A 22,993-nucleotide genomic window follows, 5' to 3' on the forward strand; every position below is an offset into this window, starting at 1 on the left:
AGAGACAGATCCAGAAAATATGTCATGAGGTGATCTGTGTCCTCTTCATCTCTACTGGCTTTTCCCTATTGCTTCCTTAAAGTCCAAGCTGAATGCCCTCCAGACAAAACACTTGTCAAGAGCTAGGGATACCTATTTCCCTACAGGAAAGGGAAATGTCTCCTCGCCCCAGCAGAGAGCTGCTTAAAATGAAATTCAACTTTTACTGAAATGATCTGTTAAAGCCTTTAGCACCTCATAGAGTCAGGCTGAGATTTATCCCATTTCTGTGCAGTTTGGCTATAATCTGGCTCATAATTGTGGCCCAGGGTCCTGCTGAGGAACGAAGAATTTGATTTTCTTTCCCACTAACAGTTTTGGGGTGGGGTTGGACTAGATGATCTTTAAGGTCTCTTCCAACTCAAACCACTTCTGTGTTTCTATGAATTTGATGTGGCTCTTTATGCCCCACATTATCTCCCCATTCCCCTGGTCCAGAGGTTCCTGCAGAGTCTCCCTCCATCCCACGCAGGTCCGAGCTGCCTTCAGCATCCCCAGTTCTGCCTGAGCTGCCTGGAGCACACTGCAGTGCAGAGCCAGTGCTAAAGTCCAGCAGGTCCTATTTTTATATTTACGGAAAGGGATGGGAATCGTCTGTGTGTTGGTATTAGATTTCTGGTGGTGACATGAAGAGGCCATCCAAGATGTATGACCTAGCAAATGTACTGTAATGCACACATCACATTTGTTCTCCAAGTAAGTAGATATTGCCTAGGGTATATTACATCTGTGCTTTCATGTTTAATTTAATGTAAGTGAACTGCCTTAATTTCTCTAAATTGTAGTAATAAACATAATGCTAACAGTGATATTGCTAATAATTTATTTTGCAAGTGATTAATCAACAATGAACTATTTTAATTACCTGTTCGGAAATGCCAAACTCTAAATTAATTATGTGTCATTATATGAATTCATATGTATAAATATATACACTTATATATGAATTCTGAGGCTAATTAAAATGAATAAACCATCAGATTTGGTGAATTCATAGAGCTGAGGGGAAAGGGGGGGGTCTGCTCTCCCCTGCTCTTCTGCCTTTTTGCATTTCACCCTCAGCACAAAGAGAATCACATCCCAGTGCTTTCAGTAAGTCATTTGTGATCCTAAAAAATATATTACCCAGAGAAAGTAGCAAATTCCCTGGGTCCCACCCTGCAAAGAGCAGTGTGGCCACATGGCAAGGTCAGGGGTGGGTGGTGAAAGCAGGGGTGGGTGGCAGGGGCTGCAGCACTTCTGTCTGCAGGAAATGCAGAGTGTGACTCTTTGGGGTGATTTCTGTGCCTGACCTTGGAGCTCCCTGGAAATAAAATCCGATGGGAACTTGAAGGGGGGAGAAGGAGATGATTCCCTGGTCTCAATTGTTTACAGCAATTTTTTGCAGGAAAATCAAGGATTAAATCAACAGATTTGGGGCACAGCCACAGAGTTTTCCTTTTCACCTGGTGGAGGAGACTGCATCTAGAGATGCTACAAGGCACAAAGCTGGCAGTGCTGGGGTATTTAGCACTAAGAGCACCCCCATGTGCCCCAAAATGAGGCTGGGCAGAAAGGGGAGACCATCTCTTTGCAATAAGACTCAAGGGCAGAGTCCATGGCCAAGAGGCCCCCAGACATCCAGCACTGGCCCAGCCAGCAGCAGTGGTTCCCAGTGAGTTGGTGGCCCCTGCAGCACAAAGGGGCAGGGGACTGCAGGGGAGAGAATCTCTAATTTAGGGGTGTGGAGGGAGACAGTTCTAATTGCTTGTAGCACCGGCTTGAAGAGCAGGATGATTAATGAGAGCAATGGCATGGAGGAACCAGAATGTAAGTAATGAGACCTTTATTTGATACATAATACCACTGGGACCTTCTATAAAGAGAATACCACGAGTAGGGCTAAGTTTTGCTGGTTTGGGAATGCATCAGGAAGGGGGAAAGTATTGCTGACTCTGCAGTCAAATGCTGGGGCTGTACACAACGGGACTGCAGCGCTGTTCAAAGTGAACCTGGGACATGTTAATTCAGTCATATATTTTCAGATGCTGGAAAAACACCCTGACTTCTGCTTTAGTGTGCTGCGTGGACATATGCAGTTGTGGGTTTAAAATGCAGTGTCCAGAGCCTGATTCTGTCACCTCATGGTTGAATTCAAGCTGGGAGATGAAGAAGCCATTATATACACAAGAAGAACTTCCAGCCAAAAAATTACTAATGGTTTCAGTTGAAGGAGAAGTTGCAGATAGTTTGGGTATGGATGTCAGAAACACAGCAGTTAACAGCAGAGATGTATGAGAGATTGGGTGGTGATAACTTAGATAAATTGGTGTCTCATCCATATTAAGGAGACAGCTCATCCTCAGTTGCTGCCGGATGACATGAACAGTGGAGCGTATATGGATACTAAAATATATTGGTCTTAAAGTTAAATCCCCAAGAACCATCAGAAATAAGTCTCAGAAGCCAAAGTGAGATCTGATACACACTGCAAAAATATGCACTCTGTCAGAGCATGCTGCTCTCTCCATATAACTTCCACCATTTGTGGGACAATTATAGGGAAAACAATACTGTGATCTGTAAAACAGTTCCTGGAGTGGTTTTATTCACTAACTCAATGCTATGCATAATCATTGCCAGCAACATCTCCAGAGGTGTGTGCATAATAGAGAGACATCAAGTCAATGAGTCAAAACATCAGAAAATAAAATTCAGATGAATCTCACATTCAAAAAATTATATCATCTGTCATTTAACGCTGTCTAAAGACCTCCTTACTGAAATAATACATCTAAACCAAAGGTTACCCCAAGCAGTAATACAATATCGTGCTGTGTTTAGGATCTACCAGGAACCAGGGTTTTCTGCACCTCGAGCGGCTGCCAAAGAAAGGGAGCTGGAGTTACAAGTCCTGTGGGGATCTTCAAACTGAAGCACCCAAAAGATTCATAGAGACAGAAGGCACTGGGAGGGTCTTTTCCTCTCCTGTACCCTGTCAAAACCTGCCAAAGCCATTAGTGACCCCCCAGCATCACCAATTCCCTTTGCTTTGTACATATGCATATTTTTTTTTTAAACACCCAAATTAGCCTCTAAAAGAGGGTTTGTATCCAAATGCAAACTTAATTTGCCCTCACTGACATTACACTTCCCCGGATTAGATCTTTCATTCCTCCTGTTCCAAAACACCCATTGCGATAAGAAGTTCCCCTTTTTGAAAATGAGGGTTTGGAAGACCTTTAAATCCCCTCACTAAATTCTTATCGTGCTATTTTCCCAAAGCACCGTGTGTAGCATCATCTCTGCACTGCAGCTTGAAAGGAACAATTCCCTGCAGATGCAGGCGCCCGCGGCCAGGAATATCTGCTCCGGGATGCTTTGGCAGGGATATCACAGCATGGGCCATAAGGCAAGCATATATACATACATATATAAAATGTATATGTACATATATAACCTGGTCCTTGCTGCACCCAGGCAGGTGCAGGCAGGAAGAGCGAGTGCTGTATAATGAGTCCGAGTTGCTCCGGGGCGTGAGAATGAGCAATGAGCATCTCTGCTGGAAGCAAAATCAGGAACTTGGGTGAGCTTTGCTACTTAGACAACAAATCACTGGGTGTGCTTGAGGGTTCATTTTTCATTGGGAAACACCGGTGAAACGAGTACTTTGCTGCTTATCTCTTTATTGCTTATCAGTGCTTCTTTGCCCTTCATTTCTTGGAAAAGGCATGGTGCTTAAATGGGTTGAAGGGTGGATGCTGTGAAAGAACTAAGCCACCTCTTTAATCCCAAAGGCTTCATCAAGGGTTCATTTTGCTCTCCTGGAAAATCTCTGTCTTCCCAGATCACTTGCCTCCCTCACTCCGCCATCCATCTAGGTTGCCTCGTCTGTATCTGAAGGCGTGCTTGCCATCCTTTGAAGAGGTAGTCTCCTCTAAAAAATCAATAGTTAACATTGTCTTTAAATAGTCTGACATTTACCTTTACTGCAGTTTTCATTTCTTTCTGGGATTGCTCAGACATTTGTATTACCCATGTACATTCCTTATTTCTCTGCCTGTAGCCACCGACCAGGAGCTTTGCAGGGATGGCAATCCTGGTGGTGTAGCTCCCAGCCACAAATAAGGAGATTTTTGCAAGATAATTGAGAGGACTGGAGCTTGCTAATAGAAGCATCTTTAATTTATGGAAGACATCAAGTGAGAATAATTACAAGAAAAAGGGTAGCATAAATCCCTGAAGAAAATACATGCTGAATGCAGTTTTCCCAACAAGCAAATTTGAATGCTGGCCCAAAGGTCAAAATAAAAGACTCTGAGCTTCAACCTCCTGAGCCATCCACCTTTCCTTTGGCTCTTGTCAAGAACTTGTCTGGGGGTTCATTTAGAAAGCTGCTTGCACAGAGCAGGGCCGTTTGCAATCTGGGAAAGTTAAGCAAATTAGCAGAATTATTAGGTAAGAGGCAATTCTCCACAGCCTGCAAAGCAACCGCTTGTTAAATTAGCTCACACGGGAGAATTGTACTGATCGAATGATGGTTGCAGTGTTTGCAGAGGGAAGACTGTGCAGGCATTTCCTTTGAAATAACACTGCTCTACTCCAGCCTAAGAATAAAAATGGAGAGTTTGTGCAGATTCCCTGGCAGGCTGGGACAGGCTCCTTGCACAAATGTACTGGAAGATGCCTTTGTCTTTTAAACACATTTCTCCTATCCAGTTCCTTTTACCATAATAATAAAAAAACTAATAAAGAAGAAGAACCCAACCCCCTCAAACTATTAACTTCTAAAAATAGGGAAGGTTGCTGGAGAACTGATGCCACCAGACCCCTGGAAGCAGATGGCTCGATGCACCCAATCCCCTCTGGGACTTACAAGGACACCTGGGGTTTTGCAGCCTCGCTGTCCCAGGGAGACTTTGGGAATGGGGCTTTCAGCAGCAGAAACAGAACTCAGAATCCTCCAAGAATCCAAGGAGAGGGTGGTTCACACATGGTTTCTGAAATTTCAGTCTCATTTTTATATACTCATTGGCTATTGATTTGATATTTTTATACCTTATATAGTGCACTTAGTACAGGAAAAAAATGGATTAACCAAGGAAATGTGTTTTATTAGTGGGTCTCTGATGGAAAATTATGTCAGTTTTCCATTTAAAAGATGCATCAGATTAATCCACCTATGAATCAATCTTGTCCACACTTAAAAACCTCCTCACACCCCACGGTAAATTTTCCAGTGTGACACTGCAAACAGCGTGTAACAATTGAAGTTTTAAAATGATGAAAAGGTATTATTGTGAAGTCTTTAGCACTTCCAAAGCAGTTGAGAATGAAATGCTCATCCCCAAAGTGAAGTGAAGGTGTTACACCAGACTTAGCTCCAGATTCCCTTGCAGGAGATGAAGCTTTCTCATAAAGTCATGTACTTGAATCCATCAGCATCAGCATAAGCAGCAAACCACTGAGTTCTTCCAGCCTCACCCTACTTGAAATTCCGAACAGCACTCACAACCGCAAGCAGGAGAGTCCTGGAGACCAACAGTGTCTAAAACAAGGGACAAGACACCTTCCTAACTGCACTACATGGTCTGACACCCCATTACCAGCCCCAAGACCTGGCAGTGTTGGTGCAGTGGACACTGGCTGAATCCTGGAGGAATTGCCAGCAGATCGACAGGGAGGTTTCTTCAGGCACTGGCTCCCCAGCAGCCCCGACGCAGGTGAGGCTCCCTGGGGTGTCAAGGGAGAATCTGCAAAGTCAGGCTGAGTGTAATCACCAGATAAATCCTCTGCAGTTGCCGGCAATGGACCTGAGCCATGATGCAGAAGTTCTGGTTCCAGACTGAACTTTTCTCCCAGGTTTAAGAGATACAGTGTCTGGAGTTGCTTTAAGTCTCTGCCAGTCTGTTGGCTAATTTCTGGCTGTTCCCTGGTATCTCCAAATCCCTTTTTTTTTTTCACACTCCATCATCTGCTTTAAAGGATACAACACTTAAGCCTACACAATGGTGGGTTTGAGATCAGGATTATTAAATTTGGCAAGTGCTGGCTGTTGAACACTGCCCTATGGAACAAATGGCACAGTTTTGGTTTTTTTGTTTCTTCTCCTGCTTCTTTCTATGACTGACAGATATCCCAGCACAAAGGGTTATCCCAGGTTTTATCCTTCGCAGGCTTTTTTTGGCTCACAGGACCATGCTCCTCACCATGAAAAGATGGATTATGCCTTTACTTTCCAGGTGATACACAAAAGGGCAGTAGAAAACAACTGCTTTCCCAGCACTGAGGAGCGAGTGTGGCACGGGTCCACCTCTTACCCCTGACAGGATATCAGCTTGTGGCTGGACACTTGCATATTTGGGAAATAGTTTCAAATCTCTTCCCCTCTCACTCTCACTCTTTTCCCTCTCCCACTATGCAGGAGAAAGCTGAAGCCACCTGTAAGGTACTGCGCAAAATAATTTACAGGAGGGGTGGGCAGAAAGAACTGGAGGCAGATGTTGTCTGAAGGAGGTGCTAAGAGATGTGAAATACCTATCCCACATGAATGTGGAAAAGGAGCCCTTGGTGCTGAGTCTCTGGTACCTTCAAGAGAAGACTGGCCATGCTCTGCTCCCATCACTGGGTTACTCAGCTCATTGTAGCCCTCCTGTAGCAGATGGTGCTTGTGGGCTCAGCCCCAGCTCTGTGGTGCAATCCTACCTTTCAGCCCCAGGACTACATGGAAGATCACAGTGTTTATTTTTGGTGTTGTAGAATAAAAGACAAGTACCTATAAGCCAGCTGAGATTCCTGGGCATACACTGGTAGAACAAGCTTAAGGTAAGAGCAGTTGGACATTAAAATAGGGAGCCTGTCACAGAATTGTAGAGTCATTTAGGTTGGAAAAGACCTCTAAGATCATCGAGTCCAACCATTAAATCCATGTCCAATCCAGGCAGACCAATTGCATAAGTTAATTTACATGGAGCAGTGACAAGCTGTTTTCTGTTGTAATTCTGTTTGCTGAATACCCCAAAATGAAGGCTTTTATTCCTTGTGAGAGAAAGGAGGACTTATCCACACCCCAGGCTGGGTGCTACTACACCTCAGCACTGCTGCAGTAGCTGAGGTAATGCATGAACCCGCCAAGCTGCTACGACCAGCCTGCTGTCTGGCCACGTCAGACACAAAGGAAAGGACGTCTGCTTTAAACCTCAGCCAAAGAAGTTCACGTGGACACGTTTTATCTCGTGGTTGCAAATAGCTCAGGCTGTGCAGGCGGTCACCGTTCACCAGGAAGGGTGGCAAACAAGCAGCCCGTGTGTAGGAGCTGAAGCATCCTTCTTCTGCTCTTGCTTGGATGTACAGGAGATACCATCATCCAACCCTGTCTTCCCTTGGAAAACACATGCAGCACATCTCACTGTATATGTTTAATCCAAACTAATGTCCGACGGCTATGATATGTGTGATTATGGCAGTCATTTTTAATTAGGGGTTGTGTCAATAGTATTGACATTTTTATCGCTTTTGGGGGAAGAAGAGGATATTTTCCTGCAGGTGAACTCCTCTCTTTGTGGTTTTCTATCCCTCCAGCTGCACCCATGGTATGAAAAGGCTGTCCAGCTTATTAAACAATGAAATGTTATTAAGCCCATTCTCTGTGCAAGTTAATTACAGCAACTTACACAATACCAAATCCAAGGAATGTAGAAATTCAAATTCCCTCCATCCTGTGGCAAGATTTATAATCCTAGCCTGACTGCAATGTTTATCATTAACAGGAGCCCTGTCAGGATCAGGGAAACACTGGTGGCCCTGTGAGGAAGAGTGTGCATTCAGTACCTTGCTGGGAAGTGGAGTTAGACAGGAAAGGCTCAAGCCACTCCTTGCCTGCACTGATAAAACACCCTACAGGAGCTGTCTTTCACCCAGAAAGAAAAGGGAAGGCAGATCATTACATTTATTGGTCATAGTTTTTCAGGAGTTAATGAAGACCTACTAGAAAAGGCATGGATAGTAGCAGTAATATATATTTTTTATCTATCTCAAATATACCTTTGTCTCAACAGCTTTACATAACACCAGTAGAAGGTCTGACTTCTGCCTGATACGTCAGGATGAATCTTCCTCCCAGATGATTGTCCTGGTGTAGATGGTGCTCATATGGTAGAGTTTTTAATGTCTTTAACCATCTTTAGCTTTGTATCCTGATAGCCCCTTCAGGCTACATGTCAATGCCATCTGGGAGGAAAAGAAGAGACTTCTGCTCAAGCGCTGCTGTAGCACAGATCTCTTGACTAAAATTGTGCTTCCTTCACTTGACAAACCGTCAGCACAGAGCAATTATCTGCCTGTTGGCTTGCTTGTCCTTTCTTTTCTCTTCTCTCAGAAAAAAAAAAAAAGCACATGAAGGAAAAGGATCCACAGAAAAACTCCATGGGCAGAATCCAGCTGATCTGATCGCACCACTCAAGATGTGCTTGCAGATGTATCAAAGGCAGAAGTGATCCCTTCCTTACCACTCTTGTGCCCCCTTCTCTTCCTAAGCTTGACTGGTGAATGCTCTCAGGTATTTGGGACAGATAACGTGTCTGTTTTTATCTGTCTTAAGTCCTGTACAAATATGGATATTAGAGTATTAGTGTATTTAGGCTGATGTGTTCAGCAGCTCTAGATTATGAATTGCTCCTCAAAATAACGTTTGCATTCGCCGACAAAGATCTTTATTACAGAAGAGGGTCAAGCAAAAAGGGTTACTCCTGCTAATTATTTCCTGTTATTTAATATTTGCACAAGAGGTTTGCGGGACTGAGTCCTCAGGATTGCCTTGTTTGAGAAGCTAATAGGGTTTCCGGGAAACCAGCAGTGTCTGGTGAGCCATCAGAGCAGCCTCTTAGAGGATATGGAGGACAATTAGATTTGAGGTAGTTAAGGATGGTTGGCTAAAGGTTTCTGATTACTTAGCCAGGACCTGATCGTGGGATTTTCAAAGTCAGCAGTAAGACTTCCCCTCAGAGCTGTGCTTTAAGGGAAATCGACTGAAGCAGATCCAATTTTCAGACCATGGGTGGGTTCATGATCTGAGCAGCTCCGGGCTGCAAAGGGCAGACATCAGTGAGCTCCATTTGCTCCCAATCCCTGCTGTTGCATCAGGAGGTGAGCAGGGCTGAAACACAAGCTGTTAGGAGGGATATTTACAACTTTTTGGTCCACGCCTTAGGTTTGTCCCTATACAGTAGCAGTCCCTAGAGAGCTCCCCTGAAGTCTACCTGCTGCCTTCTGTTGGGCCTCATATTTCCTTGACTAGACCATAATGGCTGTACTGTTATAGGAATTCCATGCTAAGTGAATTGAATTTCTCATTCCATAAAGATATAATTAGGCAATAAAAACACTGGCAGCAATCTTCAAGCATGGCTGCCTGAAAGTGGGATCCACATTTAAGCACCTAAATACATGGCCCAACTTTTGGGATCCTTGTGCATTTGTATCTTCTCTTGCTACAAGAGAACTGGAAGATTTCCTGATATTTGAGGCTCAGGTGGCTTTGGGGGAACCTAAATACGGACCACATTTCTTTAAGGAGAAAACATTTTCATTTATACTCCATGGTTTTGTTCAAGTTGCAATGCCTCCAGCTTTCCCATTTGACATTTTTTAGTAACTTAATTATCATTACCAAGGAAGAATTTTAATAATGGTGTGGTTTACATTGGATGCGGCCCTGGGGAACAAGAGAAAACAACCCAGATTGTGGGAGCAGGCGGGAGGAGAGTGGTATTTTGGAAACCCAGGCCACAACCTGCTGGCAGCATCTGTTTTTACTCAACCTTTTCCTCTAGAGTCCCAACATCATTCACAACCCAGACTGCCAGCAATTAGGGACTTGTGCTGAGGATTCCCCTTCCCTTGTGCTTTCATCCCCTTCCTTCCTTGTTCAGAAATCTCAGGACTGGCAGTGACACCGTTGAGTTGATGTTTGCTCAGTGACTGCTGCTCTGCTCACAGAGTGATTCCTGTCTCAGCAGATGCCTTTGCCCGGTGTTTCCGAGATGGGAATTAGGAAGTGGGATTGAGTAGCACTCAGAAACCATCAGGACCAACTGAAAAGCAATTAATCAGCCTCAAAAGACACTGTGTCAAGAAGTGACTTGGAGCTACAGAGGTGGTGGCCACTTGGCTGTTTTGCCAAGGGCACAGCCTTGCTGTGTGACTGGGACTGGAAAGCCATGAGCACCCTCTCTACCCACTGCAAACTGGCCCCATGCTAATACAGGGATTTGTTGGAGCTGCTCATTTTCCTCTATTTGCAGGCACAAATGTCAGCAAATGCATTTTGCAAAGGCTCGAGTCTCTTCTATCAGGCTGGGTCAAAGCCCTTTTGGATGCATTGTTGGGTGTTTGGAAAGATGTTGCGTTTGTGAAGATAAATAAATAAATAAATAGAACCAGTAATTTCTTTTACATGTTTTCAAGAAATCAGCTGGTGGCATGAAGGAAAAAGTGCCTGATCTGATTGAAGTGTATGGGGAAAAAAACACATGTAGATTTCAGTAGGATTTCCACATAGATGTTTAGGCACTGTTAAGGGGCAGAAAAATGGGCTAGCAGGATTGGGTAAGCACTGCTTTCCTTTTAGCTGAGGAAAGGTGCTGCTGCAGTAACATTGCTCCTCATGTCTTTGCCTTTCAAATACCCAGTGACATAAATATTAGATGCATGTTAAGCCTCAGATCCATCTAACAACTCCTTCTCTTGAAGCACATGAATACTCTTGGCCCTAGTAAGAACATTTAAATGGTACCTAAAGGACCAGAGATGTGGAATCAAGTGAACCAAATTCCTGGCGTGTGAAAAGAGACAAATCTCTGCACACTCTCATGCCAGGGGTTAACTTGGGCCAGGTGTCATTAAGAAGTAAAGACATGAATAATCTCCCATCAGACTTTTGCATCCAAATGGCTCATTATGCCCGCAATATTCATAGCTTGTGAGAGTCCTATAGATTTACGATGGCTAGGAAAGGATGACGCCCAGCTTACTTTCCCACCAATCATTATTACATGAGAAAGGGAGCGATTTTCTTTAAGTCCATTAGCATAACATTAGTGCTTATAAGGACCAGACGGGATAGAGACTTTACAAGCCTTTTAGGTCAACAAAATCAAACTGGGGACCTTTTTTTAGGAGCACATCTTTTATCTCATTAACAAAAAAAAAACATTGTTGGCTAGTACAGGCTGTGGATATTTGCCATTTGGGGCAATGAAGAAGCAGCTGGTATTCCCAACTCCTTCCCAGCTCTGGTATCCCTGTAACAACCCATTTCTTCACCAGAGCTGTTGAAGGAGCAGCTTGGCGCGTGGTACAAAACACAAGGAGGGAACTTCAGATCAAAACCTTTATTCTTCGATGCAGCAGATGAAACACTGAGGCACAGGGCTCCTGGGTGGGTGTGAGCAAATACATATGAAAACGCACAGCATTTGCAGTGGAAATACACGGTCCTGAGTTACAGCTGAGATCAATATTAGGAGGATGATAGAGATTATCAATCTTGAGCGGTCTCCGTTAGGCAGAATTGACTGGCAACCACATAATGACTCAGGCTCAGCCCACCAGTTTAGAGCCCGAGTGATAGATCTGCAGATGCCAGTCATCATCATTTCCTTATCAGCAGCATTCACGTCTTCTACCTGAGTCGCCCTGGTCGGGTTCAAGTGTTTCAGCCTCCAAGGTGCATCTGAGAGATCAATGCACAGCTACAGCTGGTTGAAGGGGACCAAATCCATTGAACAGTTGATTTGGTTCCATTTTACCAGCTTTAGCAAAGCATTTGGCCTCATGGGCTGTGGCAGCAGAGAGGGGAATTCTTCAGAGTCTTTTCTTTCCCAGCTGCCTGGACCTCTTCTGAACTTGCTGCCTGATGCTGCACTGGTTCAAATGGCTTCACTTTCAGGCAGTCAGGATTTATTTAAGCTTCTTAGAGGCTACGGCTGAAGAGCGGGTCTGAATTAAAGAGGCAAGTTTAACAGCAGTGGAATAGTCTGCAGCAGTAACCATCAGCCTGGAGCATTTTTAAACCTGATATTTGGCTCTGTCTGTCTTGAGAGCCACGCTGCTATTACAGCGTGACAGAAGTAAAGGCTATTGTTTTAATCCAGATACTTTAATTATAATTTCCTGACTTATTCCTCTCAGTGTTTTATGGTCTGCTGTCATCCTTCATGCCCTGTGTTTTGTTATCTGAAATGACACCTGACACACAGCAGCAGAGATGTCCTTTCCTACAACCAGCCCAGCCTACAGCCAAGGAACTCGGAACTGCAGAACTCTTCTCCCCTCGGGGTTCTCCTTGGCAAACAGGAGGGAAAAGGCTGAAACACCTGAAATCCTTTTTTAGAGGTTAGCAAACTTTGCTTCCCTACCATGCAGCCTCCCATGTCTTCTTATCTAGCATTAAAATCAGCATTTTCAGGAGTTTTAAGATCTGCTCAAGACAAGCAACAGTTGTATTTGACATCACAAGAAACCAACAGGGAAATGAAGGAAAGGAAGTGAAAGGTGGGGTAAAACGGGAAAAAAAAAAAGAAAAAAAGCCTTTTCTTTCTTGCAATCCCATAATCAGACAATTTGTCCCCAGATGAGGAAAGCAAGTCCCTGCTACGTCGCCGCTGTCCAAGTCACTTGTGTGACGGTTCATGTCGCAGAGCTGGGGAGCTGATTTCTCCTGGAGAGCCCTGCAGCACGAACACCCCACTGCTAAAAATAACTCAGTAAATCAAATTTAAAAATCACAGCAGCTCCGATCATTTCTGCAGTGGGAGCCAATAAAGTCAGGCCTTTCCTTCTTAACCCAGAGCCACGCGCAGATATTGCACATTGCCATGTGCATAACCTATTTAAAGAATTTATATGCGTCATAAGGCAAAGGTGACTTTTCCCCCCTTTTCCTCACAGCCCACCATGCTGCAAGATGATACTGGGGAAAAGCACCTGTGCTTAGAACCACTGCACACAGAAATACTGCAAGTGGGCCAGCATTACATCTCCCCAAGAATTACAGGCTTCGCATTGTCACAGTAAGCACTGCAGATCACTTAACTGCCCAAACCCGTTACTCTAAGCTGCCTATAAATAAATGGAGGGAGAGATGGAGGGAGAAAGAGAGAGAGAATAGCTTTTAAAAAGAGCTCTACAATTAATTTAATCAAGTTATCTCTAGGTACCTTTTCAAGAGACAATCAAGCCAAGGAACTAAGTGGAAACTTAGACAGTGAAGACCTGGAAGTATTAAATTCATCCATTGGTGACTTACAGGAGGCAAAGGAAAGTAATTATTTACTGGTGATTGGGTGGAGGTGGAAGTGCCATCAGCGACTGAGGCTGTACTGAGCTAAACCCTGATGGGCACATGGGTTTTTGTTTAGAGTGCACCAAGCTGCCTTAGCACCACCACTTAAAACACACTCTGCTCCTCAGGTACTCTTGTTCTGTTCCAGCCCCGTTGATTTGGGGTCAGTCATTTGAAAGCACTGCTGTGGGAGAGTGGCATGGGCTTACACTGAGCATCTTCTGCTGGGGACCAGTGCTGTCCCCACTCCCCCCTTGCTTTGCTTCAGGGAGTGCCTTGGAACATATTTGAAATCAATGTGAGTCGGCGTGGATGTTCTATAACATTTTGTTTAAATTCTCTGCAGTGAGTTATGGGTGAGGTTTTCCTTTTTAGAAAATTAGGTTTTCTCTTCTGGATGCCATTAATCAAAACTAATGATGTCTCTCTGGTGGTGAGGCTTTCCCAGCAGCTGAGAAAGAGCAGCCCACGCTACAAGCTGGAGAGAGCTGCAATAGCCTCCCAGCAGGAAGGGCACAGGCAGGCACTACCAGACTGGTCTCTGGGGCTGTACCAGCCACTAGGCACCCAAGCAAGATGGATTACAGGTGTGGATAGAGGTGTGTGCTGTGTTGAAGCCCCTGATCTCTGCAGTGAGGCAGTGCCCATTCCCAAATGCCTGTGGGCCCTCACTTCTATGAAATAGGAGGTACAGGGTTCACCTCTGCCTGCTGAGTGCTGCCAGGTTCCACAGGCAGAATCTGGCAGGGTGCTGCTCTCCCTTCCTGCCTGTGCCAATGTTGCAAGTGCAGTCTGCAACAGCACCACATCCAGGTCCAAAACCTCAGCCACTCAACACCAGCAAGTTCAGGCTTGAGTCCAAAGAGAAGCAGGTCTAGTCTTCTCCTCGTGAAATAGGGTCTTGCACTGGAAAGGCCCCCAGGGCCAGGAGCAGATGCTCCTGCCCCTGCTCAGTGCTCCAGCACATCCTGAGCTGGGAAAAGCCTACAGGCACTGTGGGATGGTACTGGGGAGCCATGGGCACCCTGAGTGAGAGACATGGGCTAGAGGTGAATCAAAACCAAATTACTAAAACAAACCCGTGCATCACTTTTCCCTCTCTGACCACCCTTGTGCAGTGCCTCTGCTTAGCTTTTGGCTACGTTGGCAATGATTGCAGTCAGGAAAAGGAGCAAAAGCCCCATTGCTATGGCAAGGAGGATCAGTAGTAGGCAACGCAAGAGAATCTGCTCTTTTGCGGATCTTTCTACTTTAGCCTCAATATTCTAATAAAGACGTGTTATAGACAGTACAGAAAAGCCAAAGAATTTATCAGCATTTGTCGATATTCCTAATGAAGCAGAAGATTCAACATGCAATAGAATTAGCCTACAACGAACCCTTGCATAGGGCCCATCCTTCCGAGTCCAGAAATCTCCTGCCTATTCCAGTCCGATACCCTTTTGAAAAATGAGCAGCCCTCCAAGCCATTATCATTATAAGCTAAAAGGCCAAATGAGACAAAGTACTGTTGCTCTTCATCTGAATAAACAAATCATTTTTAGATCAAATGCATTAACAATTTATCATTCTAAAATCCAATCAAAAGGAAAAAACAACAATACAGAACATTGATTTCCTACAGCTTTATCTTAATGAAGTGCACATTCCCTTCGTAATTAGCTTTGCAAGGGTTTTTTTTCCCCTTTCCTGCAGCTAATGTGTTATTTGATTTCCATCCAAACATTACTAAATTGGAGGAAATTTCCTCAAAATGAAGTGGCTTTTGATAATACAGGAAAACATCTACTCTCTCACATTGCTATTTTTTCCCCCCAAACAGCCATACTTATACTGCAGATGATTCAACTTTATTGCATGGTGTCTTTGCGAGGATGTTTAAATCAATGCCACAGTCACGGGATTCTGCACAATGTGCCATTTGTAAACCAGAAAATACAAGCTTGCTGCTTTTATCCTTTTCCTTACAGACATCAAATATTAATTGAACTTATATTATTACAGGGAAAAAGTGGACTGTGTTTTATTAACATTTCTAAAATTATAGATATTCAACCCAAAAAGTAGACTCCAGACAAGGCTCGAGAGCCTTCCGCTTGGATTTTATTTGACTTAATTAAAAAGCACTCAGTTCCTTTGTGCACTAAAGTAGTTGCTGACATCGCAGTAGCCACTCAGTCTTTCAAACCCCAACTATTACCTGAACTTAATAAAGTGTCTATTTAATTTATACACCCTCATGAACTCACCTGTCTCCCACAAACACAATGTGGTTCCTGCTAATGAGCAGTGAAGGCAGCAACTTGATGGCAAACTCACCAGCACCCTGGGGTAACTCAGCTGCCCCAAAACATTATTTCCATTTCCTTTAATCTGCCTTCTCTACAATTAATGCCACCATCCAACCTCCACGAGCCAGCGATCCACCGCGCATTGCTGGAAATGCTCTTTGCCAGGCCACCTCTCCCTTTCTCCCCTAAATCTCTCTTCTAAAATCTTTTCTTCTTTAAATGATGCTGAACAAAGGACTGTGGCTTTCACCCTGCTTCACTGAGTACTTGCTGAAATGAAATGGCTAATTTGATAGCCTGGTTTTATCTGGATATATTGCCAAGGTACACGGCAATAACTATGACAGGGAGTGAAGTCCCAAACCCTACAGTTATCACCTCATTCCTTAGTTATACAGAACATCTAAAGTGACCTTATCTCCATCTTAATCCAAATTTTAGTCCTAGGCCTCTTGTAAAACTAACAGTCCCATTTCAAGCACAGACCTGCTCTGTTCTGCCAGTGAAGAGCATCATTACCTGAAGGGAGCTGGCTCCTTGTGGGATAAAGATGGTCCCTCCAAAGCTGTTTTCCTGAAGCACAAGGCTCCAAGCAGGTCTCTGGGAGCTGCAGCTCCTGAAACCGGACATGGAAATAGTTGTGGAGTTGGATTTTTTTTTTTTCTTCTCACACTCTCAAAAGAGAACAAAGCCGCTCCCTAATACAGTTTGTGCATTTTATGGACCTAACAATTAAATAGGTTTTAAAACATGTGCTGACTGCATAATTCCATACAGGGGAGTGCGCTCAGCGTTTTTAAACAGCAACTGATACGAGATACCACTTAATAGTACAAAACACCAGCAGTCCCGTTAAAATCAATAGAAAATTAGATGCTATGAAAATGCAATATGTGTCCAATTAGTTATAATTGGAGCAAATGGTGATGCAGATAAACTCCTGGAGGAAGATGTATTTGTCCGGAATGCTCCCTGCCTGCTGCCAGCACGGCGCAGGATCGGCCATGGCGGGCTCTGCCATACCCTGGGCATGAGTGATGAGCCATCTCATATACGTGTGTTAACTGTTATCTAATTATGGAGCTGCTCCGAGCTGGCAGGACGGCTTTGGTGCACCACTGTGCGTGGTGAGAAACGATCGGCTGTCACATGGAAACCTCCCTGTTGGACTTGACAAATTATGCCAGCAAACCTGTTTAAGGACTAAAAAATCCTTGGACGCGGTGACAGGCAGAGAAAGATGCTGTGTTATTTATTTATTTATCCGGCGGAGTTCAAGAATTGTGGCTCAGTCCCACCAATACTCACTTTTTTCCCTGCCTGCCTGTTGTTATATCAGTTCAAACTCCTTCTCACCAATTATTTTCCAGGCTTCTTTCAACTCCTAAAAACTCAGCTGCGCGGTGAAATGGGAACTAGGTTATGCAATTCTAACGCTTTATTTTTAACATCTTTGGTGCAACATATTGGCCTCCTCTTTGTTTCATCTTATGACTAAAGAAAATGAGTGAAGATCCTCTATCACAGCAGCACAGAAGGTACATCCCCAACCAAGCATCGCTCCAACCCCTTCATGCTCTCAGACTGGATGAAAGTACATCACTTGCAGTACAACAATTATAAATTTGCAGTGATTTTTTTCATATAAACCATGTAAAGTAACAGTTATTTTACCAAAACCATCAGTTCAGAGCTAAGGAGCAATAACTTTCTCCAGGGTTCATATTTTATTCTTGTTTTAAACTAATAATTCAAATTATTACAGACTTATGGCCACAAAAAAAAAAAAAAAAAAAAAAAAAATCAAGGCTGATGTTTACCCAGACCTGAAACCTTTTTACATTATTGGACACAGTTACTTACACTGTTAAGGGAACTGTCTCTCAAGAAAGGGAAAAAAAAAAGAAGTGGCAGCTTTTATTTGTTACGCTGACTCAGCCGAACAGTGGAACAAGAAACGTTAAGCCCCAATCCATAACTTCTGTGGCCGCTCAAAGGACGTATTCTTCCTCGACACTGATAAAAGTTTAATATGTAGTTGCCGAGGTTTTTAATAAACTTGTCAACAAAAGAGCAAGGCAAATTGATGGGGACCTTCCCAGGAATAAATTCAGTTTCAAATAGGCCAAATGAGCGTGGAGGACAGGGAGGGGACAGCGCACGGGAGACTTTTGCTGGTCTTTGCAAAAATGGCACAATAGATTTTAGTGGGTGCGTCTTATTGTCTCAAAGACAAGGCTTTAGGACAAAGCTGGCTTAATTTAAAGAAAGTAACGTGGTTTAGCTCCCTGTGCAGCACAGCCCTGACACTGTGAGGGGTGGAAGAGACAAAGCCTGGGTATAAATCCCTGTTTTGCACTTGCTGCCTGCACATCCCAGTCCCCTTCCCACAGCCAACCCATTCAGGGACAAGCTGCAGTGTCACTCCACATTTTTTATCCCCAATCTCCCATTGCATACATTTCAAGACTTCCCCTCCAGGTATCATATGCACAGCCATCTCCTCTGCTTGGCCAAACCATCCCCACTCCTTGCTCCATCTTTTCCCTTCAAATACTCAAGGCTGAGCTTAATTCAAGCACAACACAGTCCTTTTCCTCTGCTGGTTCACACTCCTGCAACCCATAGCTAAAAGCAACCCTCACATATAGGGAACAGTCATCCTGCATGTGCATGAGCTACACACACTGCCCACCCTCTGCAAGGTTAGGAGTGAAATCACCGCATGAGATTCATTATCTTCTCCTGGCTTCAATCAAGTTTGTGCCTTAAATTATTAAGACTTGAGGGTTTTTTGTTAATTTGTTTACCCAAAGTAAACACAAATATTAAATCAGAGCTTCCAATAATCTCACTGCCAGCAAATTAACAAGCAAATTAACCCATGGTGTCCCAGAAGGGGACACCAATCTCTTCATCTCAGCAAGTCCTTGTGACACATTGCTTCCCATGTCACCAACTCCCTCCTGATGCCTTCCTTTGCTTAAACCAAACAGCTTGAAGAGCCAAAAGCCAAGTCCTGCCTCCCATGCCAGGTCACTACTCAGATTGGAAGCACTGCCCAGACTGTTGTGGTGAACTTTATTCTCGATTGCTCTTAGGTCACTGGATTCCTGCTCCCATGGCTTTATCCGACTCCCCAAATGCCAGGGTTGACTTGCCTATGTAAGGGCTTTGCAGGGATGGCTCCTGTCCTTACAGCTGCTGGGTGACTTCTGTGGTTGGTGGTCACGAGTCCCACGCCTCTTGGCTGCCCAGATGCCACCTAATCCTGTCCCCCCAGAAGGGCAGCTGAGAATGAGCACTATTTATAGCAGTTGTTCCCCAGTTCCCCCAGGCTCATCAGTCTGCCCAGGGCTTTTTTAGATAGCGGCACAGGTCCCAGCACAGGCCATATCTGGGCATGGTGAGGCATTTACAGGCACGGCCCTGTGCTTCAGGAAAAAAAAGAAAAAGGAGGAAAAAAAAAGGAAAACCCCGCATCTGTTGGAGATGTCAGTCGCCTGCTTCCCCTGAGCCTCCTGAGCACCACCAGCAACTGTTAAAATCTTTGACTATCAAATTCTGCTTTATTCAAGACATATCTGTGCCTGAAAGCCTTCCCCTTGCACACAAGGGTGTCATCCACCAGCTCTGCTCCTCCATACAGACCACTCTGGAAAAATACAGACTAACCCAGGGATGGTGCTGGTTACACAATGCAAACAAAAATGTCTTCAGAGCATCACGGGGATCTGCAGTGGTGGGGAGGAGACAGCCCACAGGGACACCGCTCCACATGCACATACAAGTGCCCACCGAGGTGTACAAAGTTGGGCATGTGCACAGCTGGGCAAGCTCAGGGGCCAGGCTGGCATCACACAACCTTCCCGGTGCTGGCAGAGTCACCCAGCAACACCGCACAGCACTGCGCCCAGACCGGCAACCAGTGAGCAGCCCCGTGGTGCTGGAGCACCCCACAGACCCCATCGACCAGCTCACTCCTGCTAGGACATCCCCCAGGCAGTCACAGCCCCATGAGGTCCTGGTTGAGGTCCAGCCTCTGCACCTTGTGCCTTGAGCCTGCTCAGAGGTGTGGGGAGCCCAGTCAAGTCTTCATTACAGCACAAGGACAGAGGGGCACGGTCCAGACAAGCTGTGCCGTCTCCCCAGAACACATGCTGGGCACCACTGTGCAAGCCAACACCAAAGCAGGAAAGTCCTTACAAACCCAAAACCCTTGTCCTCAGGTAGTTTCATCAACCTGCCTCGGCTGTCTCCAGCTTCAGCCTTGCAGTGCAGGTACAGCTTCAACGACTCCACAGCAAGCACCTACTTTGCCTCTGAGGGAAACTGAGGCAGGCAAGCCAGACAACTTGTCTGCAGGCCCAGCGAGCCGGCAGCGGAGCCCATGTCCTCAGCTCCCATCCTTGGAGCACTGGGCTGCTCTCACCGTGACCCACTGCATCCCAACGGGAAAGCAGCTGGCAGCATCACTGCCCGCTTGGCCGAGGTCAAGAGCAACTTCAGCGTCAAGCGGCAAACATTTAACCCAGCATCTTCTCTGGGAGGCAATCGCCAGTGCGGTACTTAAATCAGCCCTGGGCTTTCTGGGGAGGGATCCGAGCCGAGGATATTTCTCTTGCTAGGAACACACCACCCCCTCGCCCACAGTCACTGCTAAGTGCAAGATGTGGTGAAAGTCTTTAAAAATAGATATATTCCCAAGCAATTCATGCCGCTTGCATCTGGCAGGGCAAACCTAGCATGGAAGCTCTTTCTTACTGACTAAAAAGGATCGTTAGCAGCTCGAGGCTCGTGCAACCTTGACTCTCTTCCTTTCTTCAGGGCCTTCTCTTGTTCTTGGCCTAAACTAGTCCTGGGAAACACAAGGGAAGCCCTGCCCAGCTAAGCTGGTGTCAAAGGCAGGGAAAGATACTGCAGTGCAGTGCTGATCTCTTCTGCAATCGGACGTGCAGACTAGCCCGAATGCTGAGTCAGCACAATTTCTTTTTTGATTGGTTGATCTGAGTAACATATTTTCAATGTATGCTAAAGGGGCAGCAATTAATACCTTTTCCCCCTTTCCCCACTTTTCCAAACCACTTTGAATAGAATGCACAAATCTCACCCCCAAAGTCACTCTCTGGTCCTAAATATTCTGAGGCTCTTTCATTTTTAATTTAGGGCATTAAAAAAAAAAAATTTGCAATCTAAGCGATGCTCACTTTGATCGACTTGTGCTGCTGCAGCTAAAATATCTGTCCTGCAGGTCAATCTAATCATGCTTAATAGCAGTTTATTCTTCAACGCAACATTTTTCACGTTGGGTAGACAGTTTTAAATGAGATTGCTGATGCACCCCTTTACTAATGCTTTTACCAGGGCCAGCACATCCCTTGAAATACTTGTGCAATAAAATGCTTTATTGCTCTTGATGAATGCACTATTAAACTTGAATTGCAAACATGCCCCCCCTTTTTTTTAAAAAAAAAAAAAGAGGGTGCTAGAATTTATGGGACCACCTGTCTTCCAACATTAAGTAATAGTAACAACGGTAATAATAGATCATCAACGTAACAAACACACAAAAGTACAAAAAAAAAAAAAAGAAAAACCCGCCTGGGAAATCCGCATGGCACAAATTTGTCCCTGTGCTCTCATGTGCACGTGCAAAATATCCATCTTATACCTGCCGGTAGTTCCGCTTACATGCGGAGAATTCATCTCGAGAACGGCTGGATTTTGTGAGGCATAGAATAGAAAAATTTAACTAATTTGGTCCACTGGATTTATGGCTTTTACAATTCTCAGAGCTCCTGTTTCCATGCCTGGCACCGCTCAGTCCTCGGCTTGCAGGATGGATGGGCGCACCTGAGCATCCCAGCGCTGCGGGTCCAGCACAGATGCTCCTTGCAGCGCACCCGCGATGGCACTCAAGGCCAGGAGATGCTCACCAGTTTAGGAAGAGTGTAAGAGAAGTGGCTTTTTTTTAGCTATCAAATAGAGAGGACCTAGTGCAATGTAACAGCCACAGTTTTAATCCGAAAGGCGTAAAACGGATGAAGAGCTGCCACGAAGCGGAAGAACGGCGCAAACTGGTAGACAAAGGCCTGCAGCCATCACCTGCTGCCATCGATGCCAACAGCAGTGGGCTACCATGGCTCTTGGGGGGCCACATACACCCCAAGTCATTTTTAGCATCGCCCAAGCCCAGCTGACACAGACCATGGCAAAGCCTCCCCTGCTACCTCCGCTCCCATGCTGCGAGACAGCGCTCAGAGTTATAGCTTTGAAAATATTTACATAAAAAATAAATCTGAGCACTTAGTGACTTCCTAAAGTTAGCAATTCCATGTGATTAACAAGCGTATTAATTCAGAGAGGCGGGGGGAAGGAGATAAAAATTGCATTACAAATGCAGGTATCTACTGTAAATCAGACCGTGAGCACCTTTGCAAGAGGAATGCACAGTGCCACAGGGGTTTTAGTAAAACTGAGAAAGAAAAAAAAAAGGAAGCAAAAAGAAGAAAAAAGAAAATTAAAAAAAAAAAAAAAGAAGGAAAAAAAAGCCCAACAGGAAAAAAGAGAAAAAAGATAAAAGGTAGAAAAGGAAAGAAGAAAGGAAAAGGAAAGGAGAAGAGGTGGGGCAAAGGGTCAGCAAGGAAAAGAGGGAAATTTTCTATATAAATTATATATAATATGTATAATTTGTAATGCTATGTTATATCCAGAATGGTGACAATTGTCCTCTTTTTTTATCCAGAGAGTCAAGGTAACATTGGTGATTTAGAAGGGAGCGAAACTGCAGTCCTCCTTGGACACCAGTGCTTTCCTGCTTGGGCTCAGCTGATTTCCCATCATTCACCAGCTTCATATTTAAATCTGACCCCAAAATGGGGCAGGACACCCGCAGGATCCCATCTCTGAGGGGACATGGGGGCCAGGGATTGTCCCCACTCAGGGTAACTGCTGGTGGGACTCAGCCCAGGGATTGCTGCATCGCTGCAGCCAGGTCCTGAGGGACTTCACCGCAGCCAGTCAGGAACACCCCAGCTTTCCAGGGCCCAGCATAACCAGCACATCTGAAAATGCAAATAGGATGATGTGCAAACCAGCCATTCTCCAGTACAAACTCGGCCTTCCCAAAGCCAACTGCCAAAGCAAAGGCTCCTCCTCTGCTGGGAAGGGGTCAGCGCTGCCCACGCCCCCATCAGCCACGGTATTTAATTTAAACAAAAACCAGCCTCAATAAACCCCACCAAATCCTACAGGTAGGAAATCTCCCCCACAGCCCAACCTGCCTTTTCTCACCCACTCCTCACGAGCACCTGACTACAGTTAAATCCCCTTTGGCGTACCT

General features: G+C 45.0%; 1 long non-coding RNA gene across 10 annotated transcripts in view; it reads right to left on the reverse strand.

The window, feature by feature from the left end:
• Positions 1 to 22,993, reverse strand: part of LOC135423612 (uncharacterized) — a 63,039-nt gene that overhangs the window by 34,261 nt on the left and 5,785 nt on the right. Inside the window, exon 3 of one of the 10 annotated variants that reach the window (XR_010434857.1) lies at positions 2,605 to 3,955. The exons of the other annotated variants lie outside the window; for them this stretch is intronic. This is a non-coding gene — a long non-coding RNA (uncharacterized LOC135423612). Of the gene's footprint in view, positions 1 to 2,604; positions 3,956 to 22,993 lie in introns of those variants that run through there. 10 annotated transcript variants of the gene reach the window in all.

Source organism: Pseudopipra pipra, chromosome 17, assembly GCF_036250125.1.
Source record: "Pseudopipra pipra isolate bDixPip1 chromosome 17, bDixPip1.hap1, whole genome shotgun sequence".
In the NCBI taxonomy this organism is placed as follows: domain Eukaryota; kingdom Metazoa; phylum Chordata; class Aves; order Passeriformes; family Pipridae; genus Pseudopipra; species Pseudopipra pipra.